Here is a 27,775-nt window from a genome sequence, read left to right as displayed (position 1 = left end):
AATAGAAAACTAGGTAAGATCTGAAGCACACAAGGGTGTTGGGCCCTTCATTGGGCCATACATAGTTTTGAATTATGTTCTCAAGAGGTGAATCCTCTGAATCCATTTACAATGGCATAAGATCTTGTACCTGGGACTACTGAATGGAAAAGAGAACTTCCAGTGAAATTGAGATAGTAGGCAGGATTCCAGTGTAGGGGAAGGAAGAAGAGTGAGTTTAAGATTTGGGCAAAAGGCCCTTTTTGCAATCGAATGAATTTCTATTAGAGTGTAAATGGGAATGTCAGCACACAAGAAGAGTCAGTCACAACAAGGCACTTGGGGAAATAGATATCAATAGGGATGTTAGGAGATGGGGCAAAGTACAAAATGAGCGATAAGATCAGGGATATTTTCAACAGGGGGGATGGTTGAATACACTATCCTAGGAAGAAACAAGTGTATACTGACCATAGGATTGAAATTTGAAAACAATAGGCAACGCAGAAGTAGATGATTTTAGTAATCCATGCTCACATTAAAATTAGGCTTCGGAAAAATCATAAGATAAGTGTGAGTTTTGCATTTTTTGTCCAGAAGATGATGTGATGAAAGGAAGACACGGAGCAGGTGACATGTGTATTCCTCCCACCATTTCTGGGAGCATGTTTTGAAACCCTATCGTTTAGAGTTTGGGGATAAAAATAGGTGTACCCTGGGTCTACGTATATAGAGATGATGCATGAAGACACCATACAGTGAATAAAAAATATAACAGGTTCCTATTTTAAATAATGGATTGAATTGATATTTTAAAAAATACATGCAATCTGGTATTCACATACAAACATCCAGTCCAAGTAGTTATACATCTAGTGGTAATATTAGGGTTACTGTTTATACCAAACTGTGAGTGTTGCTTCGAAAATGTTGATGGAATTCAAAAGTAATGTGTTATAAAGAAATCTCATGAAAGAGCAAGTAAAGCAACATGGAGAAATACATGGGATCTGATACAGGGAGTGAATGTAAGTGAATCATATGCATATCAATTTGTGATTATTGGATGAAATGATACATCCTGGATGTATCATTTCTGAAGAAATAGGAATTTAACAATTTTGAATGAAAATTTACTTCAAAATACACATCATGTCCCATATGAATATACTTTCATGGATGTTCAACTGGGTCACTTACTGTAGAAATATGAGGGTTAGTACTCAACATTCACTGAAGTTCATTTTGAGTATTCAGAAACTAATGTGTATGTCAAGAAAATGAATATTTCTGAGAAATATCTTGTGAATAGTTGATTATCAATCCACCCAGATGGACATGAAAGAATCAAGGTAGTATATGACACATATATTTCATGTTTGCAAATCCATACTATATATTTAATCTATTAAAATGTAATAGTACGTATGCCAATCGAAACTCATAAGGGGATATATATCCATCACACATGTACCCAGAATATTCATTTTCCTCTACATTGTTCCATGGATCAACTTGTTGAAGTATAAGCTCACCACAGCTGGAATTTTCAGTGACCTCAGTGTACTGGGGGGCAGTGATCTCTTCATGAAATTTGTATTTTCCAAAATCAGAGTACTCTCAAGAATATACCTGTGAGGGCAGTAGGATTATATTTGTGCATATAAGAGTATACATCGTGACCCAGGCAACAGAGACAGGGAGTCAGGAAGTTACATATTTGTTCATTTTGAAAATTCATGGAGAAATAAAAGGAGAAAAATGTGTGACAGGTTTCATAATATGTATCTCTGATGAAGCAAAAGGCAATTCCAAGTATACACCATGCCTCCTATCAAATGCCTCTACTTCTATTCCTTTAGATTATTTTTATCGATGTTACGATAAGTAGTCAGACTCTAGTAGGCTATGGGGTTAGTGTCAGAGATTCAATATTTCAAATGGCAAAACGGAAAATGAGTCTAATATATATGCGAACACGTGCCACATAACAATCTTCCACTGCCATCCACCACAATGCCTTGACATTACTATCACCCCAAATAAGACACAGTGAGAGGAGAAGAGGAAAAAAAATCTGGGAATACATATCTGGAATTGGAAATTCTGAGGAGCTCACAAACTCGGGTGTGGCAGAAGAGATCCCAAAAGTAGGGAACAGGGTAAACATTCCACAAACATGGAACTTTGCTGGCCTAATGACTTCTTGACTATCTGCCTCTGACCTCTGTGCACTAGAAATAGAGCTTTGTGCTTTAGCTTCCTTTGCAGTGAGACCAGGAAAGCTTGGTCTCAGTCTATGTGAACAGGAGGACATGCTTTCATATTTTCCAATGCGAACAGGAGGCAGCAGAGCTGAATCCTCTCTTTGTAGGTAACTGTGGCCATTGGGGTATGAGTGTCTCCCTGGGTGGATTGTGAAGCCTTTGGCTCACCCTCCAGTTTTCATGGCGTTTCTTGCACCTTCCCTGGAAATTTGGTGTTTGTTTTTGAAATACATAAAGGTCAACCGGGACACAGTGCTGGAGGGAGCTCCGTCACGTGGGGTGAGTCAGGGTCTGAAGGAAAAAACACAAACCGGGCTGCTACCCCATATATCTTTCCCACTTGAGCGTAGCGACTTGATTCTGAGCATCGCACCAGATCCTCTCCCCACAACAACATGCCTTTATATTTTAGGGTCTGCTGGCTGCACCTTGTCAGTCACATGTCATTGGGAATCCAATGGCAGAACCACAGGGGCTCACCACAGATGTTGGTCACACACCTGCACTCCATTGCTCCAGGCCCAGTTCCCTGCTGGCTCCTACTCACTGGCATCTCTGTTCTTCACCATGATCATGAATTCCACTCAGTCAAAAACGGCACTGGCCGGTTCAGTCATGATGAGCAACAGGAGATCTAAAGGTTCTCCAGGGATTTCTGGTCATGGGATTCTCAAAACCTTCATGTTATTGGCCTAGCCATATTTCAAGAATGAAGAAGGTGGCACTGTGGGTTTTGATTCATTCGGGAGCCATTGAGGGTCGAGGAATCTCCTTTCGGTAAAAGCTCTGGAGATCGCATGCAGGCAAGGCTTTTCAAGGAGTGGCGAAAGGTCACAGGGATCCAGGCCCATTGGGGGTCTAAAATAAGAGGTCCATGTGAGTGTTGGCTCTCAACTATAGCTGAAAAGGCTTTAACAGCAAACTCATGTGAAATCCTGGCTGAGATTCCCAGTGCTGTGGAGAAAGCCACCCTCGGCCTAGACCTCACTTTCCAAAGGCTCCTCTAATGCCTGGCCTTGTAAAATCCCAACACGATTCATGGCAAGAGTTCTCTGAGATCAGTTCCAGAACTGAGTCTCTAATGCCATCACACCAGAGTTCAAGCTGAGGTGGACCCACTCATCTTTTCCAACCACCACACAAAAGACCACTATTCTAACAAAAACACTCCCACGTGGCCCTCATCTTCTTCCATACAGAGACGCATCATAACATTCTGGCTGGGGGTTTCCTTAGGGGGAGCAGTCTAAGATGGTGTGCAAAGTAAGCTCTCATGCCCATCATGTGCCAAACGTCATGGTGGCCTGGACACCCTTCCTGAGAAACAGGATAGATAAAATGGGCCTGTAGTTAATACTGCTCTGCTTCTCAAAATCGAGGCCTCCTGCCTGTCAGGGGTAGATTCTTTATGTGTACTGGACTCATGAAAACACCCAAACACCTGTGTGCTAGTTACTGGAGGGCTTGCAACAACTCATTTGACCCAGAGGATCCCTGTTCTTACTTCATCGGGGTCAGGAGCCTCACCAGAGGAAGGCAAGAGACTTCATCCAATATTACACTTCTTTTTCATCCTTAGAGATTTGGATGGACACATGGGATTTTTCTTGAGTTTCCTGGGGTGCTGAGAATGTAATTCACAGCCACACACAGGGCCAAGAGTCTGATTCAGACACAGCTTTTACAACGCACTTTACCTAAAAGGCACTGATGGGGCCTCTTCATTTCCATTTGAAACTGTTTTCTTGAGGATCCCCAAAGGAGTGCCCTAAGGCAAACACCTCCCTGACATTCAGGGGAACAGAACAATAGGGAGGAAAGAAGCCTGGAGAAAACTTTCCTTGAATTGAACACTGTGGCACTGACAGCTCCTAATCATGCAACTTGGGTGGCTATCTAAGCAAGCAGGGATTCTCCAGAGAGATCCTTACCAGTCATGCTAATTTTTGACTTTTCTGAGATGCTTGGTGTTCCCATCAGCAATCCAATCCATGGCCATGTCACAGAGCTTGAAGGTGGTAACCCATCTTGGACACAAAAACACGAACCCCTTCAGACAGTGGCCAAAATTCAGGAAGAATACAGGAACTTAGGATCTTGGTAGGTGTTGCCCATCTGCAAGGCAAGCAGCAGTCCATTCATCAATAGGCCATGAGGAGCCCTGCAAAGATTTCCACTAGACAGAAAACATTCACGGCTGCATTCTTCTCTCTACTCTCTTTAACCACAAACCCAGTGGGATCCACTGGCATAGAAAGACTCACTAGTTAACAGTCCATTTCAAACCAACCACCACCACCACCAACAACAACAACAACAACAACAAAAACGTTTTTCCTTCATGTTCTCAGAACATGAGACAAAACGCCAAATTGAAACACACACCCACTAAGACACACAAACCACCCCTGTATTTGGTCTGCGTCTATCCACTCTGCCCTCTGACTGGTGGGTCAAAATATGTTCCACAGCAGTGGCCTGTCCTGTCTCAGCTCTGGTCTCCTTGGCCATATCTGTGTAGTTATCAGGAGCCAGCAATGAGCCAACACTTCTTTCTCAGGAAACGCCCCTGTTGAGACCATTCAAGGCATTTGGCTATCAACACATCACCAGGTGCCAAGAAAGAATGACTCTGGCCTTGGTCCAGAAAAACAAGTGAGCCCACTGGGACTGGAACTGCCTCTGGGTGCCTCGACTCCTGGATCCCAAGTTCAGAGAGTTCCATCACCAAGGAAGTGAGGTGAGGTCACTTCCTTCAGGGACGTGAATGACGTCACTGCCTTGGCAACCACTTTGTCCTAACAGTTGTTTCCAAGGGTCCCATGAGATGGAGGCTGCCCCACCTTCCTGTGACATTTTCACAAGTCATAAAGGCCTATAGACCCTAGGAGCCCGGGATCAGGAACCCACCCAGGCCTGGTTGTGTCCATCTTCCCTGCATTGAGAAGAGAGAGGCTGATTCAGCCACAGCCCTTCATCCTGACTGGGTTGTTGGCCATGGAAGATGACTTTAGACCTCACAGGTCCTACCTAGCTGCCTACATTTGCTCCAGGTATCATTTCTGCATCTACCTTTGAGCTTCTCAGCAGATGGAGGATTCCCTACATACCTGTATGGCAAGACCAACTCAGGACCTGCTGTTATGTGAAGATAGATTGAGGGAACAGAGTCTGGTTCAGGGTCATATCAGGTTCGATTGGGTGTAGGAGTCATTCTGCTGGATGGATACGGGTATTGGGCAGCTGGGATATTTTAAGAATGTAAGGTGAAATGTAAGTATGATAATAGAAAACTAGGTAAGATCTGAAGCACACAAGGGTGTTGGGCCCTTCATTGGGCCATACATAGTTTTGAATTATGTTCTCAAGAGGTGAATCCTCTGAATCCATTTACAATGGCATAAGATCTTGTACCTGGGACTACTGAATGGAAAAGAGAACTTCCAGTGAAATTGAGATAGTAGGCAGGATTCCAGTGTAGGGGAAGGAAGTAGAGTGAGTTTAAGATTTGGGCAAAAGGCCCTTTTTGCAATCGAATGAATTTCTATTAGAGTGTAAATGGGAATGTCAGCACACAAGAAGAGTCAGTCACAACAAGGCACTTGGGGAAATAGATATCAATAGGGATGTTAGGAGATGGGGCAAAGTACAAAATGAGCGATAAGATCAGGGATATTTTCAACAGGGGGGATGGTTGAATACACTATCCTAGGAAGAAACAAGTGTATACTCACCATAGGATTGAAATTTGAAAACAATAGGCAACGCAGAAGTAGATGATTTTAGTAATCCATGCTCACATTAAAATTAGGCTTCGGAAAAATCATAAGATAAGTGTGAGTTTTGCATTTTTTGTCCAGAAGATGACGTGATGAAAGGAAGACACGGAGCAGGTGACATGTGTATTCCTCCCACCATTTCTGGGAGCATGTTTTGAAACCCTATCGTTTAGAGTTTGGGGATAAAAATAGGTGTACCCTGGGTCTACGTATATAGAGATGATGCATGAAGACACCATACGGTGAATAAAAAAATATAACAGGTTCCTATTTTAAATAATGGATTGAATTGATATTTTAAAAAATACATGCAATCTGGTATTCACATACAAACATCCAGTCCAAGTAGTTATACATCTAGTGGTAATATTAAGGTTACTGTTTATACCAAACTGTGAGTGTTGCTTCGAAAATGTTGATGGAATTCAAAAGTAATGTGTTATAAAGAAATCTCATGAAAGAGCAAGTAAAGCAACATGGAGAAATACATGGGATCTGATACAGGGAGTGAATGTAAGTGAATCATATGCATATCAATTTGTGATTATTGGATGAAATGATACATCCTGGATGTATCATTTCTGAAGAAATAGGAATTTAACAATTTTGAATGAAAATTTACTTCAAAATACACATCATGTCCCATATGAATATACTTTCATGGATGTTCAACTGGGTCACTTACTGTAGAAATATGAGGGTTAGTACTCAACATTCACTGAAGTTCATTTTGAGTATTCAGAAACTAATGTGTATGTCAAGAAAATGAATATTTCTGAGAAATATCTTGTGAATAGTTGATTATCAATCCACCCAGATGGACATGAAAGAATCAAGGTAGTATATGACACATATATTTCATGTTTGCAAATCCATACTATATATTTAATCTATTAAAATGTAATAGTACGTATGCCAATCGAAACTCATAAGGGGATATATATCCATCACACATGTACCCAGAATATTCATTTTCCTCTACATTGTTCCATGGATCAACTTGTTGAAGTATAAGCTCACCACAGCTGGAATTTTCAGTGACCTCAGTGTACTGGGGGGCAGTGATCTCTTCATGAAATTCGTATTTTCCAAAATCAGAGTACTCTCAAGAATATACCTGTGAGGGCAGTAGGATTATATATGTGCATATAAGAGTATACATCGTGACCCAGGCGACAGAGACAGGGAGTCAGGAAGTTACATATTTGTTCATTTTGAAAATTCATGGAGAAATAAAAGGAGAAAAATGTGTGACAGGTTTCATAATATGTATCTCTGATGAAGCAAAAGGCAATTCCAAGTATACACCATGCCTCCTATCAAATGCCTCTACTTCTATTCCTTTAGATTATTTTTATCGATGTTACGATAAGTAGTCAGACTCTAGTAGGCTATGGGGTTAGTGTCAGAGATTCAATATTTCAAATGGCAAAACGGAAAATGAGTCTAATATATATGCGAACACGTGCCACATAACAATCTTCCACTGCCATCCACCACAATGCCTTGACATTACTATCACCCCAAATAAGACACAGTGAGAGGAGAGGAGGAAAAAAATCTGGGAATACATATCTGGAATTGGAAATTCTGAGGAGCTCACAAACTCGGGTGTGGCAGAAGAGATCCCAAAAGTAGGGGACAGGGTAAACATTCCACAAACATGGAACTTTGCTGGCCTAATGACTTCTTGACTATCTGCCTCTGACCTCTGTGCACTAGAAATAGAGCTTTGTGCTTTAGCTTCCTTTGCAGTGAGACCAGGAAAGCTTGGTCTCAGTCTATGTGAACAGGAGGACATGCTTTCATATTTTCCAATGCGAACAGGAGGCAGCAGAGCTGAATCCTCTCTTTGTAGGTAACTGTGGCCATTGGGGTATGAGTGTCTCCCTGGGTGGATTGTGAAGCCTTTGGCTCACCCTCCAGTTTTCATGGCATTTCTTGCAGCTTCCCTGGAAATTTGGTGTTTGTTTTTGAAATACATAAAGGTCAACCAGGACACAGTGCTGGAGGGAGCTCCGTCACGTGGGGTGAGTCAGGGTCTGAAGGAAAAAACACAAACCGGGCTGCTACCCCATATATCTTTCCCACTTGAGCGTAGCGACTTGATTCTGAGCATCGCACCAGATCCTCTCCCCACAACAACATGCCTTTATATTTTAGGGTCTGCTGGCTGCACCTTGTCAGTCACATGTCATTGGGAAGCCAATGACAGAACCACAGGGGCTCACCAAAGATGTTGGTCACACACCTGCACTCCATTGCCCCAGGCCCAGTTCCCTGCTGGCTCCTACTCACTGGCATCTCTGTTCTTCACCATGATCATGAATTCCACTCAGTCAAAAACGGCACTGGCCGGTTCAGTCATGATGAGCAACAGGAGATCTAAAGGTTCTCCAGGGATTTCTGGTCATGGGATTCTCAAAACCTTCATGTTATTGGCCTAGCCATATTTCAAGAATGAAGAAGGTGGCACTGTGGGTTTTGATTCATTCGGGAGCCATTGAGGGTCGAGGAATCTCCTTTCGGTAAAAGCTCTGGAGATCGCATGCAGGCAAGGCTTTTCAAGGAGTGGCGAAAGGTCACAGGGATCCAGGCCCATTGGGGGTCTAAAATAAGAGGTCCATGTGAGTGTTGGCTCTCAACTCTAGCTGAAAAGGCTTTAACAGCAAACTCATGTGAAATCCTGGCTGAGATTCCCAGTGCTGTGGAGAAAGCCACCCTCGGCCTAGACCTCACTTTCCAAAGGCTCCTCTAATGCCTGGCCTTGTAAAATCCCAACACGATTCATGGCAAGAGTTCTCTGAGATCAGTTCCAGAACTGAGTCTCTAATGCCATCACACCAGAGTTCAAGCTGAGGTGGACCCACTCATCTTTTCCAACCACCACACAAAAGACCACTATTCTAACAAAAACACTCCCACGTGGCCCTCATCTTCTTCCATACAGACACGCATCATAACATTCTGGCTGGGGGTTTCCTTAGGGGGAGCAGTCTAAGATGGTGTGCAAAGTAAGCTCTCATGCCCATCATGTGCCAAACGTCATGGTGGCCTGGACACCCTTCCTGAGAAACAGGACAGATAAAATGGGCCTGTAGTTAATACTGCTCTGCTTCTCAAATTCGAGGCCTCCTGCCTGCCAGGGGTAGATTCTTTATGTGTACTGGACTCATGAAAACACCCAAACACCTGTGTGCTAGTTACTGGAGGGCTTGCAACAACTCATTTGACCCAGAGGATCCCTGTTCTTACTTCATCGGGGTCAGGAGCCTCACCAGAGGAAGGCAAGAGACTTCATCCAATATTACACTTCTTTTTCATCCTTTGAGATTTGGATGGACACATGGGATTTTTCTTGAGTTTCCTGGGGTGCTGAGAATGTAATTCACAGCCACACACAGGGCCAAGTGTCTGATTCGGACACAGCTTTTACAAAGCACTTTACCTAAAAGGCACTGATGGGGCCTCTTCATTTCCATTTGAAACTGTTTTCTTGAGGATCCCCAAAGGAGTGCCCTAAGGCAAACACCTCCCTGACATTCAGGGGAACAGAACAATAGGGAGGAAAGAAGCCTGGAGAAAAACTTTCCTTGAATTGAACACTGTGGCACTGACAGCTCCTAATCATGCAACTTGGGTGGCTATCTAAGCAAGCAGGGATTCTCCAGAGAGATCCTTACCTGTCATGCTAATTTTTGACTTTTCTGAGATGCTTGGCGTTCCCATCAGCAATCCAATCCATGGCCATGTCACAGAGCTTGAAGGTGGTAACCCATCTTGGACACAAAAACACGAACCCCTTCAGACAGTGGCCAAAATTCAGGAAGAATACAGGAACTTAGGATCTTGGTAGGTGTTGCCCATCTGCAAGGCAAGCAGCAGTCCATTCATCAATAGGCCATGAGGAGCCCTGCAAAGATTTCCACTAGACAGAAAACATTCACGGCTGCATTCTTCTCTCTACTCTCTTTAACCACAAACCCAGTGGGATCCACTGGCATAGAAAGACTCACTAGTTAACAGTCCATTTCAAACCAACCACCACCACCACCACCACCACCACCAGCAACAACAACAACAACAACAACAACAACAAAAACGTTTTTCCTTCATGTTCTCAGAACATGAGACAAAACGCCAAATTGAAACACACACCCACTAAGACACACAAACCACCCCTGTATTTGGTCTGCGTCTATCCACTCTGCCCTCTGACTGGTGGGTCAAAATATGTTCCACAGCAGTGGCCTGTCCTGTCTCAGCTCTGGTCTCCTTGGCCATATCTGTGTAGTTGTCAGGAGCCAGCAATGAGCCAACACTTCTTTCTCAGGAAACGCCCCTGTTGAGACCATTCAAGGCATTTGGCTATCAACACATCACCAGGTGCCAAGAAAGAATGACTCTGGCCTTGGTCCAGAAAAACAAGTGAGCCCACTGGGACTGGAACTGCCTCTGGGTGCCTCGACTCCTGGATCCAAAGTTCAGAGAGTTCCATCACCGAGGAAGTGAGGTGAGGTCCCTTCCTTCAGGGACGTGAATGACGTCACTGCCTTGGCAACCACTTTGTCCTAACAGTTGTTTCCAAGGGTCCCATGAGATGGAGGCTGCCCCACCTTCCTGTGACATTTTCACAAGTCATAAAGGCCTATAGACCCTAGGAGCCCGGGATCAGGAACCCACCCAGGCCTGGTTGTGTCCATCTTCCCTGCATTGAGAAGAGAGAGGCTGATTCAGCCACAGCCCTTCATCCTGACTGGGTTGTTGGCCATGGAAGATGACTTTAGACCTCACAGGTCCTACCTAGCTGCCTACATTTGCTCCAGGGATCATTTCTGCATCTACCTTTGAGCTTCTCAGCAGATGGAGGATTCCCTACATACCTGTATGGCAAGACCAACTCAGGACCTGCTGTTATGTGAAGATAGATTGAGGGAACAGAGTCTGGTTCAGGGTCATATCAGGTTCGATTGGGTGTAGGAGCCATTCTGCTGGATGGATACGGGTATTGGGCAACTGGGATATTTTAAGAATGTAAGGTGAAATGTAAGTATGATAATAGAAAACTAGGTAAGATCTGAAGCACACAAGGGTGTTGGGCCCTTCATTGGGCCATACACAGTTTTGAATTATGTTCTCAAGAGGTGAATCCTCTGAATCCATTTACAATGGCATAAGATCTTGTACCTGGGACTACTGAATGGAAAAGAGAACTTCCAGTGAAATTGAGATAGTAGGCAGGATTCCAGTGTAGGGGAAGGAAGAAGAATGAGTTTAAGATTTGGGCAAAAGGCCCTTTTTGCAATCGAATGAATTTCTATTAGAGTGTAAATGGGAATGTCAGCACACAAGAAGAGTCAGTCACAACAAGGCACTTGGGGAAATAGATATCAATAGGGATGTTAGGAGATGGGGCAAAGTACAAAATGAGCGATAAGATCAGGGATATTTTCAACAGGGGGGATGGTTGAATACACTATCCTAGGAAGAAACAAGTGTATACTGACCATAGGATTGAAATTTGAAAACAATAGGCAACGCAGAAGTAGATGATTTTAGTAATCCATGCTCACATTAAAATTAGGCTTCGGAAAAATCATAAGATAAGTGTGAGTTTTGCATTTTTTGTCCAGAAGATGATGTGATGAAAGGAAGACACGGAGCAGGTGACATGTGTATTCCTCCCACCATTTCTGGGAGCATGTTTTGAAACCCTATCGTTTAGAGTTTGGGGATAAAAATAGGTGTACCCTGGGTCTACGTATATAGAGATGATGCATGAAGACACCATACGGTGAATAAAAAATATAACAGGTTCCTATTTTAAATAATGGATTGAATTGATATTTTAAAAAATACATGCAATCTGGTATTCACATACAAACATCCAGTCCAAGTAGTTATACATCTAGTGGTAATATTAGTGTTACTGTTTATACCAAACTGTGAGTGTTGCTTCGAAAATGTTGATGGAATTCAAAAGTAATGTGTTATAAAGAAATCTCATGAAAGAGCAAGTAAAGCAACATGGAGAAATACATGGGATCTGATACAGGGAGTGAATGTAAGTGAATCATATGCATATCAATTTGTGATTATTGGATGAAATGATACATCCTGGATGTATCATTTCTGAAGAAATAGGAATTTAACAATTTTGAATGAAAATTTACTTCAAAATACACATCATGTCCCATATGAATATACTTTCATGGATGTTCAACTGGGTCACTTACTGTAGAAATATGAGGGTTAGTACTCAACATTCACTGAAGTTCATTTTGAGTATTCAGAAACTAATGTGTATGTCAAGAAAATGAATATTTCTGAGAAATATCTTGTGAATAGTTGATTATCAATCCACCCAGATGGACATGAAAGAATCAAGGTAGTATATGACACATATATTTCATGTTTGCAAATCCATACTATATATTTAATCTATTAAAATGTAATAGTACGTATGCCAATCGAAACTCATAAGGGGATATATATCCATCACACATGTACCCAGAATATTCATTTTCCTCTACATTGTTCCATGGATCAACTTGTTGAAGTATAAGCTCACCACAGCTGGAATTTTCAGTGACCTCAGTGTACTGGGGGGCAGTGATCTCTTCATGAAATTTGTATTTTCCAAAATCAGAGTACTCTCAAGAATATACCTGTGAGGGCAGTAGGATTATATATGTGCATATAAGAGTATACATCGTGACCCAGGCGACAGAGACAGGGAGTCAGGAAGTTACATATTTGTTCATTTTGAAAATTCATGGAGAAATAAAAGGAGAAAAATGTGTGACAGGTTTCATAATATGTATCTCTGATGAGGCAAAAGGCAATTCCAAGTATACACCATGCCTCCTATCAAATGCCTCTACTTCTATTCCTTTAGATTATTTTTATCGATGTTACGATAAGTAGTCAGACTCTAGTAGGCTATGGGTTAGTGTCAGAGATTCAATATTTCAAATGGCAAAACGGAAAATGAGTCTAATATATATCGGAACACGTGCCACATAACAATCTTCCACTGCCATCCACCACAATGCCTTGACATTACTATCACCCCAAATAAGACACAGTGAGAGGAGAAGAGGAAAAAAATCTGGGAATACATATCTGGAATTGGAAATTCTGAGGAGCTCACAAACTCGGGTGTGGCAGAAGAGATCCCAAAAGTAGGGGACAGGGTAAACATTCCACAAACATGGAACTTTGCTGGCCTAATGACTTCTTGACTATCTGCCTCTGACCTCTGTGCACTAGAAATAGAGCTTTGTGCTTTAGCTTCCTTTGCAGTGAGACCAGGAAAGCTTGGTCTCAGTCTATGTGAACAGGAGGACATGCTTTCATATTTTCCAATGCGAACAGGAGGCAGCAGAGCTGAATCCTCTCTTTGTAGGTAACTGTGGCCATTGGGGTATGAGTGTCTCCCTGGGTGGATTGTGAAGCCTTTGGCTCACCCTCCAGTTTTCATGGCGTTTCTTGCAGCTTCCCTGGAAATTTGGTGTTTGTTTTTGAAATACATAAAGGTCAACCGGGACACAGTGCTGGAGGGAGCTCCGTCACGTGGGGTGAGTCAGGGTCTGAAGGAAAAAACACAAACCGGGCTGCTACCCCATATATCTTTCCCACTTGAGCGTAGCAACTTGATTCTGAGCATCACACCAGATCCTCTCCCCACAACAACATGCCTTTATATTTTAGGGTCTGCTGGCTGCACCTTGTCAGTCACATGTCATTGGGAAGCCAATGACAGAACCACAGTGGCTCACCACAGATGTTGGTCACACACCTGCACTCCATTGCTCCAGGCCCAGTTCCCTGCTGGCTCCTACTCACTGGCATCTCTGTTCTTCACCATGATCATGAATTCCACTCAGTAAAAAACGGCACTGGCCGGTTCAGTCATGGTGAGCAACAGGAGATCTAAAGGTTCTCCAGGGATTTCTGGTCATGGGATTCTCAAAACCTTCATGTTATTGGCCTAGCCATATTTCAAGAATGAAGAAGGTGGCACTGTGGGTTTTGATTCATTCGGGAGCCATTGAGGGTCGAGGAATCTCCTTTCGGTAAAAGCTCTGGAGATCGCATGCAGGCAAGGCTTTTCAAGGAGTGGCGAAAGGTCACAGGGATCCAGGCCCATTGGGGGTCTAAAATAAGAGGTCCATGTGAGTGTTGGCTCTCAACTCTAGCTGAAAAGGCTTTAACAGCAAACTCATGTGAAATCCTGGCTGAGATTCCCAGTGCTGTGGAGAAAGCCACCCTCGGCCTAGACCTCACTTTCCAAAGGCTCCTCTAATGCCTGGCCTTGTAAAATCCCAACACGATTCATGGCAAGAGTTCTCTGAGATCAGTTCCAGAACTGAGTCTCTAATGGCATCACACCAGAGTTCAAGCTGAGGTGGACCCACTCATCTTTTCCAACCACCACACAAAAGACCACTATTCTAACAAAAACACTCCCACGTGGCCCTCATCTTCTTCCATACAGACACGCATCATAACATTCTGGCTGGGGGTTTCCTTAGGGGGAGCAGTCTAAGATGGTGTGCAAAGTAAGCTCTCATGCCCATCATGTGCCAAACGTCATGGTGGCCTGGACACCCTTCCTGAGAAACAGGATAGATAAAATGGGCCTGTAGTTAATACTGCTCTGCTTCTCAAATTCGAGGCCTCCTGCCTGCCAGGGGTAGATTCTTTATGTGTACTGGACTCATGAAAACACCCAAACACCTGTGTGCTAGTTACTGGAGGGCTTGCAACAACTCATTTGACCCAGAGGATCCCTGTTCTTACTTCATCGGGGTCAGGAGCCTCACCAGAGGAAGGCAAGAGACTTCATCCAATATTACACTTCTTTTTCATCCTTTGAGATTTGGATGGACACATGGGATTTTTCTTGAGTTTCCTGGGGTGCTGAGAATGTAATTCACAGCCACACACAGGGCCAAGAGTCTGATTCGGACACAGCTTTTACAAAGCACTTTACCTAAAAGGCACTGATGGGGCCTCTTCATTTCCATTTGAAACTGTTTTCTTGAGGATCCCCAAAGGAGTGCCCTAAGGCAAACACCTCCCTGACATTCAGGGGAACAGAACAATAGGGAGGAAAGAAGCCTGGAGAAAAACTTTCTTTGAATTGAACACTGTGGCACTGACAGCTCCTAATCATGCAACTTGGGTGGCTATCTAAGCAAGCAGGGATTCTCCAGAGAGATCCTTACCTGTCATGCTAATTTTTGACTTTTCTGAGATGCTTGGCGTTCCCATCAGCAATCCAATCCATGGCCATGTCACAGAGCTTGAAGGTGGTAACCCATCTTGGACACAAAAACACGAACCCCTTCAGACAGTGGCCAAAATTCAGGAAGAATACAGGAACTTAGGATCTTGGTAGGTGTTGCCCATCTGCAAGGCAAGCAGCAGTCCATTCATCAATAGGCCATGAGGAGCCCTGCAAAGATTTCCACTAGACAGAAAACATTCACGGCTGCATTCTTCTCTCTACTCTCTTTAACCACAAACCCAGTGGGATCCACTGGCATAGAAAGACTCACTAGTTAACAGTCCATTTCAAACCAACCACCACCACCACCAACAACAACAACAACAACAACAACAACAACAAAAACGTTTTTCCTTCATGTTCTCAGAACATGAGACAAAACGCCAAATTGAAACACACACCCACTAAGACACACAAACCACCCCTGTATTTGGTCTGCGTCTATCCACTCTGCCCTCTGACTGGTGGGTCAAAATATGTTCCACAGCAGTGGCCTGTCCTGTCTCAGCTCTGGTCTCCTTGGCCATATCTGTGTAGTTGTCAGGAGCCAGCAATGAGCCAACACTTCTTTCTCAGGAAACGCCCCTGTTGAGACCATTCAAGGCATTTGGCTATCAACACATCACCAGGTGCCAAGAAAGAATGACTCTGGCCTTGGTCCAGAAAAACAAGTGAGCCCACTGGGACTGGAACTGCCTCTGGGTGCCTCGACTCCTGGATCCCAAGTTCAGAGAGTTCCATCACCGAGGAAGTGAGGTGAGGTCACTTCCTTCAGGGACGTGAATCACGTCACTGCCTTGGCAACCACTTTGTCCTAACAGTTGTTTCCAAGGGTCCCATGAGATGGAGGCTGCCCCACCTTCCTGTGACATTTTCACAAGTCATAAAGGCCTATAGACCCTAGGAGCCCGGGATCAGGAACCCACCCAGGCCTGGTTGTGTCCATCTTCCCTGCATTGAGAAGAGAGAGGCTGATTCAGCCACAGCCCTTCATCCTGACTGGGTTGTTGGCCATGGAAGATGACTTTAGACCTCACAGGTCCTACCTAGCTGCCTACATTTGCTCCAGGGATCATTTCTGCATCTACCTTTGAGCTTCTCAGCAGATGGAGGATTCCCTACATACCTGTATGGCAAGACCAACTCAGGACCTGCTGTTATGTGAAGATAGATTGAGGGAACAGAGTCTGGTTCAGGGTCATATCAGGTTCGATTGGGTGTAGGAGTCATTCTGCTGGATGGATACGGGTATTGGGCAACTGGGATATTTTAAGAATGTAAGGTGAAATGTAAGTATGATAATAGAAAACTAGGTAAGATCTGAAGCACACAAGGGTGTTGGGCCCTTCATTAGGCCATACATAGTTTTGAATTATGTTCTCAAGAGGTGAATCCTCTGAATCCATTTACAATGGCATAAGATCTTGTACCTGGGACTACTGAATGGAAAAGAGAACTTCCAGTGAAATTGAGATAGTAGGCAGGATTCCAGTGTAGGGGAAGGAAGAAGAGTGAGTTTAAGATTTGGGCAAAAGGCCCTTTTTGCAATCGAATGAATTTCTATTAGAGTGTAAATGGGAATGTCAGCACACAAGAAGAGTCAGTCACAACAAGGCACTTGGGGAAATAGATATCAATAGGGATGTTAGGAGATGGGGCAAAGTACAAAATGAGCGATAAGATCAGGGATATTTTCAACAGGGGGGATGGTTGAATACACTATCCTAGGAAGAAACAAGTGTATACTGACCATAGGATTGAAATTTGAAAACAATAGGCAACGCAGAAGTAGATGATTTTAGTAATCCATGCTCACATTAAAATTAGGCTTCGGAAAAATCATAAGATAAGTGTGAGTTTTGCATTTTTTGTCCAGAAGATGATGTGATGAAAGGAAGACACGGAGCAGGTGACATGTGTATTCCTCCCACCATTTCTGGGAGCATGTTTTGAAACCCTATCGTTTAGAGTTTGGGGATAAAAATAGGTGTACCCTGGGTCTACGTATATAGAGATGATGCATGAAGACACCATACGGTGAATAAAAAATATAACAGGTTCCTATTTTAAATAATGGATTGAATTGATATTTTAAAAAATACATGCAATCTGGTATTCACATACAAACATCCAGTCCAAGTAGTTATACATCTAGTGGTAATATTAGGATTACTGTTTATACCAAACTGTGAGTGTTGCTTTGAAAATGTTGATGGAATTCAAAAGTAATGTGTTATAAAGAAATCTCATGAAAGAGCAAGTAAAGCAACATGGAGAAATACATGGGATCTGATACAGGGAGTGAATGTAAGTGAATCATATGCATATCAATTTGTGATTATTGGATGAAATGATACATCCTGGATGTATCATTTCTGAAGAAATAGGAATTTAACAATTTTGAATGAAAATTTACTTCAAAATACACATCATGTCCCATATGAATATACTTTCATGGATGTTCAACTGGGTCACTTACTGTAGAAATATGAGGGTTAGTACTCAACATTCACTGAAGTTCATTTTGAGTATTCAGAAACTAATGTGTATGTCAAGAAAATGAATATTTCTGAGAAATATCTTGTGAATAGTTGATTATCAATCCACCCAGATGGACATGAAAGAATCAAGGTAGTATATGACACATATATTTCATGTTTGCAAATCCATACTATATATTTAATCTATTAAAATGTAATAGTACGTATGCCAATCGAAACTCATAAGGGGATATATATCCATCACACATGTACCCAGAATATTCATTTTCCTCTACATTGTTCCATGGATCAACTTGTTGAAGTATAAGCTCACCACAGCTGGAATTTTCAGTGACCTCAGTGTACTGGGGGGCAGTGATCTCTTCATGAAATTCGTATTTTCCAAAATCAGAGTACTCTCAAGAATATACCTGTGAGGGCAGTAGGATTATATATGTGCATATAAGAGTATACATCGTGACCCAGGCGACAGAGACAGGGAGTCAGGAAGTTACATATTTGTTCATTTTGAAAATTCATGGAGAAATAAAAGGAGAAAAATGTGTGACAGGTTTCATAATATGTATCTCTGATGAAGCAAAAGGCAATTCCAAGTATACACCATGCCTCCTATCAAATGCCTCTACTTCTATTCCTTTAGATTATTTTTATCGATGTTACGATAAGTAGTCAGACTCTAGTAGGCTATGGGGTTAGTGTCAGAGATTCAATATTTCAAATGGCAAAACGGAAAATGAGTCTAATATATATGCGAACACGTGCCACATAACAATCTTCCACTGCCATCCACCACAATGCCTTGACATTACTATCACCCCAAATAAGACACAGTGAGAGGAGAAGAGGAAAAAAATCTGGGAATACATATCTGGAATTGGAAATTCTGAGGAGCTCACAAACTCGGGTGTGGCAGAAGAGATCCCAAAAGTAGGGGACAGGGTAAACATTCCACAAACATGGAACTTTGCTGGCCTAATGACTTCTTGACTATCTGCCTCTGACCTCTGTGCATTAGAAATAGAGCTTTGTGCTTTAGCTTCCTTTGCAGTGAGACCAGGAAAGCTTGGTCTCAGTCTATGTGAACAGGAGGACATGCTTTCATATTTTCCAATGCGAACAGGAGGCAGCAGAGCTGAATCCTCTCTTTGTAGGTAACTGTGGCCATTGGGGTATGAGTGTCTCCCTGGGTGGATTGTGAAGCCTTTGGCTCACCCTCCAGTTTTCATGGCGTTTCTTGCACCTTCCCTGGAAATTTGGTGTTTGTTTTTGAAATACATAAAGGTCAACCGGGACACAGCGCTGGAGGGAGCTCCGTCACGTGGGGTGAGTCAGGGTCTGAAGGAAAAATCAAAAACCGGGCTGCTACCCCATATATCTTTCCCACGTGAGCGTAGCGACTTGATTCTGAGCATCGCACCAGATATTCTCCCCACAACAACATGCCTTTATATTTTAGGGTCTGCTGGCTGCACCTTGTCAGTCACATGTCATTGGGAAGCCAATGACAGAACCACAGGGGCTCACCACAGATGTTGGTCACACACCTGCACTCCATTGCTCCAGGCCCAGTTCCCTGCTGGCTCCTACTCACTGGCATCTCTGTTCTTCACCATGATCATGAATTCCACTCAGTCAAAAACGGCACTGGCTGGTTCAGTCATGATGAGCAACAGGAGATCTAAAGGTTCTCCAGGGATTTCTGGTCATGGGATTCTCAAAACCTTCATGTTATTGGCCTAGCCATATTTCAAGAATGAAGAAGGTGGCACTGTGGGTTTTGATTCATTTGGGAGCCATTGAGGGTCGAGGAATCTCCTTTCGGTAAAAGCTCTGGAGATCGCATGCAGGCAAGGCTTTTCAAGGAGTGGCGGAAGGTCACAGGGATCCAGGCCCATTGGGGGTCTAAAATAAGAGGTCCATGTGAGTGTTGGCTCTCAACTATAGCTGAAAAGGCTTTAACAGCAAACTCATGTGAAATCCTGGCTGAGATTCCCAGTGCTGTGGAGAAAGCCACCCTCGGCCTAGACCTCAGTTTACAAAGGCTCCTCTAATGCCTGGCCTTGTAAAATCCCAACACGATTCATGGCAAGAGTTCTCTGAGATCAGTTCCAGAACTGAGTCTCTAATGGCATCACACCAGAGTTCAAGCTGAGGTGGACCCACTCATCTTTTTCAACCACCACACAAAAGACCACTATTCTAACAAAAACACTCCCACGTGGCCCTCATCTTCTTCCATACAGCCACGCATCATAACATTCTGGCTGGGGGTTTCCTTAGGGGGAGCAGTCTAAGATGGTGTGCAAAGTAAGCTCTCATGCCCATCATGTGCCAAACGTCATGGTGGCCTGGACACCCTTCCTGAGAATCAGGACAGATAAAATGGGCCTGTAGTTAATACTGCTCTGCTTCTCAAATTCGAGGCCTCCTGCCTGCCAGGGGTAGATTCTTTATGTGTACTGGACTCATGAAAACACCCAAACACCTGTGTGCTAGTTACTGGAGGGCTTGCAACAACTCATTTGACCCAGAGGATCCCTGTTCTTACTTCATCGGGGTCAGGAGCCTCACCAGAGGAAGGCAAGAGACTTCATCCAATATTACACTTCTTTTTCATCCTTTGAGATTTGGATGGACACATGGGATTTTTCTTGAGTTTCCTGGGGTGCTGAGAATGTAATTCACAGCCACACACAGGGCCAAGAGTCTGATTCGGACACAGCTTTTACAAAGCACTTTACCTAAAAGGCACTGATGGGGCCTCTTCATTTCCATTTGAAACTGTTTTCTTGAGGATCCCCAAAGGAGTGCCCTAAGGCAAACACCTCCCTGACATTCAGGGGAACAGAACAATAGGGAGGAAAGAAGCCTGGAGAAAAACTTTCCTTGAATTGAACACTGTGGCACTGACAGCTCCTAATCATGCAACTTGGGTGGCTATCTAAGCAAGCAGGGATTCTCCAGAGAGATCCTTACCAGTCATGCTAATTTTTGACTTTTCTGAGATGCTTGGCGTTCCCATCAGCAATCCAATCCATGGCCATGTCACAGAGCTTGAAGGTGGTAACCCATCTTGGACACAAAAACACGAACCCCTTCAGACAGTGGCCAAAATTCAGGAAGAATACAGGAACTTAGGATCTTGGTAGGTGTTGCCCATCTGCAAGGCAAGCAGCAGTCCATTCATCAATAGGCCATGAGGAGCCCTGCAAAGATTTCCACTAGACAGAAAACATTCACGGCTGCATTCTTCTCTCTACTCTCTTTAACCACAAACCCAGTGGGATCCACTGGCATAGAAAGACTCACTAGTTAACAGTCCATTTCAAACCAACCACCACCACCACCACCACCACCACCAGCAACAACAACAACAACAACAACAACAACAAAAACGTTTTTCCTTCATGTTCTCAGAACATGAGACAAAACGCCAAATTGAAACACACACCCACTAAGACACACAAACCACCCCTGTATTTGGTCTGCGTCTATCCACTCTGCCCTCTGACTGGTGGGTCAAAATATGTTCCACAGCAGTGGCCTGTCCTGTCTCAGCTCTGGTCTCCTTGGCCATATCTGTGTAGTTGTCAGGAGCCAGCAATGAGCCAACACTTCTTTCTCAGGAAACGCCCCTGTTGAGACCATTCAAGGCATTTGGCTATCAACACATCACCAGGTGCCAAGAAAGAATGACTCTGGCCTTGGTCCAGAAAAACAAGTGAGCCCACTGGGACTGGAACTGCCTCTGGGTGCCTCGACTCCTGGATCCCAAGTTCAGAGAGTTCCATCACCGAGGAAGTGAGGTGAGGTCACTTCCTTCAGGGACGTGAATCACGTCACTGCCTTGGCAACCACTTTGTCCTAACAGTTGTTTCCAAGGGTCCCATGAGATGGAGGCTGCCCCACCTTCCTGTGACATTTTCACAAGTCATAAAGGCCTATAGACCCTAGGAGCCCGGGATCAGGAACCCACCCAGGCCTGGTTGTGTCCATCTTCCCTGCATTGAGAAGAGAGAGGCTGATTCAGCCACAGCCCTTCATCCTGACTGGGTTGTTGGCCATGGAAGATGACTTTAGACCTCACAGGTCCTACCTAGCTGCCTACATTTGCTCCAGGGATCATTTCTGCATCTACCTTTGAGCTTCTCAGCAGATGGAGGATTCCCTACATACCTGTATGGCAAGACCAACTCAGGACCTGCTGTTATGTGAAGATAGATTGAGGGAACAGAGTCTGGTTCAGGGTCATATCAGGTTCGATTGGGTGTAGGAGTCATTCTGCTGGATGGATACGGGTATTGGGCAACTGGGATATTTTAAGAATGTAAGGTGAAATGTAAGTATGATAATAGAAAACTAGGTAAGATCTGAAGCACACAAGGGTGTTGGGCCCTTCATTGGGCCATACATAGTTTTGAATTATGTTCTCAAGAGGTGAATCCTCTGAATCCATTTACAATGGCATAAGATCTTGTACCTGGGACTACTGAATGGAAAAGAGAACTTCCAGTGAAATTGAGATAGTAGGCAGGATTCCAGTGTAGGGGAAGGAAGAAGAGTGAGTTTAAGATTTGGGCAAAAGGCCCTTTTTGCAATCGAATGAATTTCTATTAGAGTGTAAATGGGAATGTCAGCACACAAGAAGAGTCAGTCACAACAAGGCACTTGGGGAAATAGATATCAATAGGGATGTTAGGAGATGGGGCAAAGTACAAAATGAGCGATAAGATCAGGGATATTTTCAACAGGGGGGATGGTTGAATACACTATCCTAGGAAGAAACAAGTGTATACTCACCATAGGATTGAAATTTGAAAACAATAGGCAACGCAGAAGTAGATGATTTTAGTAATCCATGCTCACATTAAAATTAGGCTTCGGAAAAATCATAAGATAAGTGTGAGTTTTGCATTTTTTGTCCAGAAGATGATGTGATGAAAGGAAGACATGGAGCAGGTGACATGTGTATTCCTCCCACCATTTCTGGGAGCATGTTTTGAAACCCTATCGTTTAGAGTTTGGGGATAAAAATAGGTGTACCCTGGGTCTACGTATATAGAGATGATGCATGAAGACACCATACGGTGAATAAAAAAATATAACAGGTTCCTATTTTAAATAATGGATTGAATTGATATTTTAAAAAATACATGCAATCTGGTATTCACATACAAACATCCAGTCCAAGTAGTTATACATCTAGTGGTAATATTAGGGTTACTGTTTATACCAAACTGTGAGTGTTGCTTCGAAAATGTTGATGGAATTCAAAAGTAATGTGTTATAAAGAAATCTCATGAAAGAGCAAGTAAAGCAACATGGAGAAATACATGGGATCTGATACAGGGAGTGAATGTAAGTGAATCATATGCATATCAATTTGTGATTATTGGATGAAATGATACATCCTGGATGTATCATTTCTGAAGAAATAGGAATTTAACAATTTTGAATGAAAATTTACTTCAAAATACACATCATGTCCCATATGAATATACTTTCATGGATGTTCAACTGGGTCACTTACTGTAGAAATATGAGGGTTAGTACTCAACATTCACTGAAGTTCATTTTGAGTATTCAGAAACTAATGTGTATGTCAAGAAAATGAATATTTCTGAGAAATATCTTGTGAATAGTTGATTATCAATCCACCCAGATGGACATGAAAGAATCAAGGTAGTATATGACACATATATTTCATGTTTGCAAATCCATACTATATATTTAATCTATTAAAATGTAATAGTACGTATGCCAATCGAAACTCATAAGGGGATATATATCCATCACACATGTACCCAGAATATTCATTTTCCTCTACATTGTTCCATGGATCAACTTGTTGAAGTATAAGCTCACCACAGCTGGAATTTTCAGTGACCTCAGTGTACTGGGGGGCAGTGATCTCTTCATGAAATTCGTATTTTCCAAAATCAGAGTACTCTCAAGAATATACCTGTGAGGGCAGTAGGATTATATTTGTGCATATAAGATTATACATCCTGACCCAGGCAACAGAGACAGGGAGTCAGGAAGTTACATATTTGTTCATTTTGAAAATTCATGGAGAAATAAAAGGAGAAAAATGTGTGACAGGTTTCATAATATGTATCTCTGATGAAGCAAAAGGCAATTCCAAGTATACACCATGCCTCCTATCAAATGCCTCTACTTCTATTCCTTTAGATTATTTTTATCGATGTTACGATAAGTAGTCAGACTCTAGTAGGCTATGGGGTTAGTGTCAGAGATTCAATATTTCAAATGGCAAAACGGAAAATGAGTCTAATATATATGCGAACACGTGCCACATAACAATCTTCCACTGCCATCCACCACAATGCCTTGACATTACTATCACCCCAAATAAGACACAGTGAGAGGAGAAGAGGAAAAAAAATCTGGGAATACATATCTGGAATTGGAAATTCTGAGGAGCTCACAAACTCGGGTGTGGCAGAAGAGATCCCAAAAGTAGGGGACAGGGTAAACATTCCACAAACATGGAACTTTGCTGGCCTAATGACTTCTTGACTATCTGCCTCTGACCTCTGTGCACTAGAAATAGAGCTTTGTGCTTTAGCTTCCTTTGCAGTGAGACCAGGAAAGCTTGGTCTCATTCTATGTGAACAGGAGGACATGCTTTCATATTTTCCAATGCGAACAGGAGGCAGCAGAGCTGAATCCTCTCTTTGTAGGTAACTGTGGCCATTGGGGTATGAGTGTCTCCCTGGGTGGATTGTGAAGCCTTTGGCTCACCCTCCAGTTTTCATGGCGTTTCTTGCACCTTCCCTGGAAATTTGGTGTTTGTTTTTGAAATACATAAAGGTCAACCGGGACACAGTGCTGGAGGGAGCTCCGTCACGTGGGGTGAGTCAGGGTCTGAAGGAAAAAACACAAACCGGGCTGCTACCCCATATATCTTTCCCACTTGAGCGTAGCGACTTGATTCTGAGCATCGCACCAGATCCTCTCCCCACAACAACATGCCTTTATATTTTAGGGTCTGCTGGCTGCACCTTGTCAGTCACATGTCATTGGGAATCCAATGGCAGAACCACAGGGGCTCACCACAGATGTTGGTCACACACCTGCACTCCATTGCTCCAGGCCCAGTTCCCTGCTGGCTCCTACTCACTGGCATCTCTGTTCTTCACCATGATCATGAATTCCACTCAGTCAAAAACGGCACTGGCCGGTTCAGTCATGATGAGCAACAGGAGATCTAAAGGTTCTCCAGGGATTTCTGGTCATGGGATTCTCAAAACCTTCATGTTATTGGCCTAGCCATATTTCAAGAATGAAGAAGGTGGCACTGTGGGTTTTGATTCATTCGGGAGCCATTGAGGGTCGAGGAATCTCCTTTCGGTAAAAGCTCTGGAGATCGCATGCAGGCAAGGCTTTTCAAGGAGTGGCGAAAGGTCACAGGGATCCAGGCCCATTGGGGGTCTAAAATAAGAGGTCCATGTGAGTGTTGGCTCTCAACTATAGCTGAAAAGGCTTTAACAGCAAACTCATGTGAAATCCTGGCTGAGATTCCCAGTGCTGTGGAGAAAGCCACCCTCGGCCTAGACCTCACTTTCCAAAGGCTCCTCTAATGCCTGGCCTTGTAAAATCCCAACACGATTCATGGCAAGAGTTCTCTGAGATCAGTTCCAGAACTGAGTCTCTAATGGCATCACACCAGAGTTCAAGCTGAGGTGGACCCACTCATCTTTTCCAACCACCACACAAAAGACCACTATTCTAACAAAAACACTCCCACGTGGCCCTCATCTTCTTCCATACAGACACGCATCATAACATTCTGGCTGGGGGTTTCCTTAGGGGGAGCAGTCTAAGATGGTGTGCAAAGTAAGCTCTCATGCCCATCATGTGCCAAACGTCATGGTGGCCTGGACACCCTTCCTGAGAAACAGGACAGATAAAATGGGCCTGTAGTTAATACTGCTCTGCTTCTCAAATTCGAGGCCTCCTGCCTGCCAGGGGTAGATTCTTTATGTGTACTGGACTCATGAAAACACCCAAACACCTGTGTGCTAGTTACTGGAGGGCTTGCAACAACTCATTTGACCCAGAGGATCCCTGTTCTTACTTCATCGGGGTCAGGAGCCTCACCAGAGGAAGGCAAGAGACTTCATCCAATATTACACTTCTTTTTCATCCTTAGAGATTTGGATGGACACATGGGATTTTTCTTGAGTTTCCTGGGGTGCTGAGAATGTAATTCACAGCCACACACAGGGCCAAGAGTCTGATTCAGACACAGCTTTTACAACGCACTTTACCTAAAAGGCACTGATGGGGCCTCTTCATTTCCATTTGAAACTGTTTTCTTGAGGATCCCCAAAGGAGTGCCCTAAGGCAAACACCTCCCTGACATTCAGGGGAACAGAACAATAGGGAGGAAAGAAGCCTGGAGAAAACTTTCCTTGAATTGAACACTGTGGCACTGACAGCTCCTAATCATGCAACTTGGGTGGCTATCTAAGCAAGCAGGGATTCTCCAGAGAGATCCTTACCAGTCATGCTAATTTTTGACTTTTCTGAGATGCTTGGTGTTCCCATCAGCAATCCAATCCATGGCCATGTCACAGAGCTTGAAGGTGGTAACCCATCTTGGACACAAAAACACGAACCCCTTCAGACAGTGGCCAAAATTCAGGAAGAATACAGGAACTTAGGATCTTGGTAGGTGTTGCCCATCTGCAAGGCAAGCAGCAGTCCATTCATCAATAGGCCATGAGGAGCCCTGCAAAGATTTCCACTAGACAGAAAACATTCACGGCTGCATTCTTCTCTCTACTCTCTTTAACCACAAACCCAGTGGGATCCACTGGCATAGAAAGACTCACTAGTTAACAGTCCATTTCAAACCAACCACCACCACCACCACCAACAACAACAACAACAACAAAAACGTTTTTCCTTCATGTTCTCAGAACATGAGACAAAACGCCAAATTGAAACACACACCCACTAAGACACACAAACCACCCCTGTATTTGGTCTGCGTCTATCCACTCTGCCCTCTGACTGGTGGGTCAAAATATGTTCCACAGCAGTGGCCTGTCCTGTCTCAGCTCTGGTCTCCTTGGCCATATCTGTGTAGTTATCAGGAGCCAGCAATGAGCCAACACTTCTTTCTCAGGAAACGCCCCTGTTGAGACCATTCAAGGCATTTGGCTATCAACACATCACCAGGTGCCAAGAAAGAATGACTCTGGCCTTGGTCCAGAAAAACAAGTGAGCCCACTGGGACTGGAACTGCCTCTGGGTGCCTCGACTCCTGGATCCCAAGTTCAGAGAGTTCCATCACCAAGGAAGTGAGGTGAGGTCACTTCCTTCAGGGACGTGAATGACGTCACTGCCTTGGCAACCACTTTGTCCTAACAGTTGTTTCCAAGGGTCCCATGAGATGGAGGCTGCCCCACCTTCCTGTGACATTTTCACAAGTCATAAAGGCCTATAGACCCTAGGAGCCCGGGATCAGGAACCCACCCAGGCCTGGTTGTGTCCATCTTCCCTGCATTGAGAAGAGAGAGGCTGATTCAGCCACAGCCCTTCATCCTGACTGGGTTGTTGGCCATGGAAGATGACTTTAGACCTCACAGGTCCTACCTAGCTGCCTACATTTGCTCCAGGTATCATTTCTGCATCTACCTTTGAGCTTCTCAGCAGATGGAGGATTCCCTACATACCTGTATGGCAAGACCAACTCAGGACCTGCTGTTATGTGAAGATAGATTGAGGGAACAGAGTCTGGTTCAGGGTCATATCAGGTTCGATTGGGTGTAGGAGTCATTCTGCTGGATGGATACGGGTATTGGGCAGCTGGGATATTTTAAGAATGTAAGGTGAAATGTAAGTATGATAATAGAAAACTAGGTAAGATCTGAAGCACACAAGGGTGTTGGGCCCTTCATTGGGCCATACATAGTTTTGAAT

The sequence above is a fragment of the Urocitellus parryii genome, chromosome 7 (assembly GCF_045843805.1).
Source record: "Urocitellus parryii isolate mUroPar1 chromosome 7, mUroPar1.hap1, whole genome shotgun sequence".
NCBI classification, from domain to species: Eukaryota; Metazoa; Chordata; class Mammalia; order Rodentia; family Sciuridae; genus Urocitellus; species Urocitellus parryii.
The sequence above is the reverse complement of the archived record's forward strand: the minus strand, read 5'-3'. Positions refer to the sequence as shown.